Source organism: Sinocyclocheilus grahami, unplaced genomic scaffold (assembly GCF_001515645.1).
Source record: "Sinocyclocheilus grahami isolate Dianchi unplaced genomic scaffold, SAMN03320097.WGS_v1.1 scaffold948.1, whole genome shotgun sequence".
NCBI lineage: Eukaryota > Metazoa > Chordata > Actinopteri > Cypriniformes > Cyprinidae > Sinocyclocheilus > Sinocyclocheilus grahami.
The window spans coordinates 5,182-9,172 of NW_015506127.1; positions in this window are offsets into that span (position 1 = coordinate 5,182).

A 3,991-nucleotide genomic window follows, 5' to 3' on the forward strand; every position below is an offset into this window, starting at 1 on the left:
GACAAAAATATATACTTTGTCATTTATTTATTGAGAAAAATGATCCGTTGTTAAATATTTGTGAGTGGCAAAAGTATGTGAATCTTTGCTTTCAGTATCTGGTGTGACCCCCTCATTGGTTACAGAAGGATTTCTATACTTCTGAATGTTCCAGTGAGCACTGTTAGGGCCATAATCCAGAAGTGGAAAGAACATTATTTCACCATAAACCAGCCACGACCAGGTGCTCCTCGCACGATTTCTGACAGAGCAGTGAAACGAATTATCAGAAGAGTTGTCCAAGAGCCAAGGATCACTTGTGGAGAGCTTCAGAAAGACCTGGAACTAGCAGGTACAACTGTTTCAAAGAAAATAATAAGTAATGCCTGTATGCACGCTCACCACGCAAGACTCTATTGCTGAAGACAAAGCATGTTGAAGCTTATTTAGCTGCATAGCATTTAGACAAGCCTGACAAATACGGGGAGAATATAGTCTGGTCAGATGAGACCAAAATTAAACTCTTTGGATGCTATAATACACACCATGTTTGGAGGTCAAAGGGCACTGCACATCACCCCACAACATCATGCTGTGGCACTGGCAAAATTCATATAACTAAAGGAAGGATGAATGGAAAAATGTACCGAGACATTCTTGATAAATATCTGCTGCTATCTGATGATGAAGATGAAACAAGGCAGGACATTCCAGCGAGACAATGATCCCAAACACAGCCGAGGAAACTCTCGATTGGTTTCAGAGTAAGAAAATTGAGCTGCTAGAATGGCCAGCCAATCCCCTGACTCGAATCCAATAGAAAATAAGAACTAAAGGTCAGAGTTCATAGAAGAGGCCCACAGAAGCTTCGAGCTATGAAGACTCTGTGGAAGAATGGGCCAAAATCACTCCTGAGCAATGCATGCCACTAGTTTCTGCTACAGGAGGCGTCTTGAAGCTGTCATCACCAACAAAGGCTTTTGTACAAAGTAGTAAATACATTTCAGTAAGCATGTTCAATACTTTTCCCTGGGTCATTCCATTTTATTACACAGAACTTATTTGTTTTGTTTTCTTTGTATGTATGGGATACTTGAGTTGCTGCCGACATCTGATGAACATTTCATGTCAACAGCACCTTTAGAAATATATTTACTGAGAAAAATGGTGACGTGTTCAATACTTATTTTACCTGCTTTATATATATATATATATATATAAAGAAGACAAAAATCACACAATTAGTAAGCTTAAACTAAAACTGGAAATCTTGCCTTGTCAACTAACTGAAACCAGTTTACACTGAATTAATACCAAAGCTGAAATTAAAAAATGAAAGCTAAATAGAAAAATAAAGAGAAACTAATAAAAATTGTCAAAAGCACATACAATTACGACAATTTTTACTAATTATATATATATATATATATATAAAGAAGACAAAAATCACACAATTAGTAAGCTTAAACTAAAACTGGAAATCTTGCCTTGTCAACTAACTGAAACCAGTTTACACTGAATTAATACCAAAGCTGAAATTAAAAAATGAAAGCTAAATAGAAAAATAAAGAGAAACTAATAAAAATTGTCAAAAGCACATACAATTACGACAATTTTTACTAAAATAAAAGCTGAAGATACAAAAATTAAAGCTAGCTCAAAATATACACGTGTACTGTATCCAGATATCTGACGAAACAGATCTGGCAAACTATCCAGTGCATATTTGTGTTTGCAGAGGTTTCTATTTACACTGTTTATCACAGAGTTGAGCAGCATAGCCGATCACAGACAGATCTGTCGAATCACTGCCAGTCATCAGAATCCACTCACCATAGTTTTGCACGCTCATGGATCCTCTCATTATAACAAACCTTCATGAGATCATGATGCGCTAAGACGAGGAACAGCTTTTCAGTGATTATAAACGCTGTACTCTAGGCTTTATATAATCCATTCAGAATTTGTATAAAACTTTTGCTTTTCGGGCACACACACGCTGCAAAGACATATGCATATTTATGTGGTATTCATACTCAAAAGAGCAATGGACGGGACAAAAATATACGTGAAAGTGTATGTGCATTGAGGCTAGAGCACTAATTTCTGAAGAGCCCTCAGTATTTCATTCTGGACAAAACTGTGTTGGAGCAGTTCTCTTGATCAGTAGCTCATGCTCAGGCGAACGCATGGAGTATTATGTGACAGTAGGCTATGCTTCAAAGTCGAAAAAATGAGCAAGATTTTTGTTAACTTCTTCTGTGAAAATCTCTACCCAGTTAGAGTAAACATTAATGCTTCATCGAATACTCTGTTCATCTGTTGAGTTCATCATCGACGGCGTCGTGATTCTGAATGTGAACAGATTCACTGAAACTGAAGCTTCAAATGTCTGGTTATCAGAGATAATTAATCAGCTGGTAATTAATATGAGTGTGTTTGATGACTGTATAACGTCGTGTCGTGCGAGCGGCGCTATCACGAAGCCGATACAAAGAGGATAAAGCGGCTCCGTCAGCGGGACGGGATTAAACGCTCCCACTGCGTCTATTCACACCAATTACTCGCACACACAAAAGGCCAATTTGTTTTTGCAAAGCCTGATACGCGGCTAATGCTCTGAGCTCAGACGAGAACGCGGCGCGACGCTAACAGCCCTGAGCGCTGTTCGTCGCGCGGCGAGCGTAAGTCTGTCAGACGCAGGGGAAGCGTTTCCGGCACAGTTCGCTTCACGCTCATCAGAAGCAGAGGCTGGCGGAGCCCGCGACAGGAAACCGGAGGTTCAGGTCAGAGCCTATAGACACGCTTCACGCTTCAACAAAACACACACTCGTTACGCTTCAACCAGTTCAGGGGCTCCAGTCTGCACACTCACAGTCATGCATCGGCAGGAGCTTTTATTCAGATCACGCACTACACCAGTTCAAGCTGCTGCCAGCGCCACCTACTGTCTCAAACACATGCACAATCACTGTGCGATTCTAAATGTAAATCACTCTCACATCATTTTTCTATTTTTTATTGTACTTATTAAATTTTTCTAGATTTATATTGCATTAAGGTTTTTTTTTAATCCACTTAATTAATTTTTGTATATTACCTAATATTATACCTATATTTTTAATTGATTTATTTCTACTTTAATTTTAATCTTTCTAGATGTATACTATATTGAGTTTTTTAAATGCTTATTTAATGTTATATAAGTCTATTATTACGCTCTTTATTTCATTCTACTTTTCCATATTTTTTCTAGATGTATATTATGTTAAGTTTATTCAGTGCTACTTATTTAATGTTTTCTTGATGTGTATTAGGTTAAGGATTATGTAACTTAACTTAAAAAATCCAGATGTATATTATGTTGTTGTTGTTTTTTTATTATTTGACTTATTTTTTAGATGTATATTATGTTGTTTTTAATTAACCTGCAACTTGTCTAGATGTATATTACCTTAAGATTACCTTTTTAAAATGTAATTTCACTCATTTCATGTTTGTAGACACATGTTACTAAAGTGTTTATGTACCTGTACTTGTGTGATGCTCTCTGTATTCTCATGGGTACATACAGTAGGTATGTGAGTGTGTGGAGCTCGTGGGATGCAGACTGAAGTCTGTGTGAATGAAGCTCGTTCTGATTCTGATTAGTTTGTGCAGTTCTGCACCCTATTAAGTGTAGCTCACGCCGTGTTTATGAGGTTCACAGGAGTCTCATCCATCCTCGATAGTAATTATGAAGCTCCTGAAGAGATGATTTTATGTTTTATTCATCTGTTTTGCTCAGGAGTTGAAGGCGTGCTCTGGGAATCCTCTTCCCGTCTTAAACTGTGTCTGTCTCTGGTGTGGAGTTGTGTTTATTGCGTCTGATGAAGGTGTACTGTCACAAACGAGCCGCTCTGAGATGAACAGAAGACCTGAGGATCTTCATCAGTGAGCGAGAGGAGATGCGGAGGTGAGGATGAGGAGCACAACTGTGTTCAACATTGATAATAATCAGAAATGTTTCTCG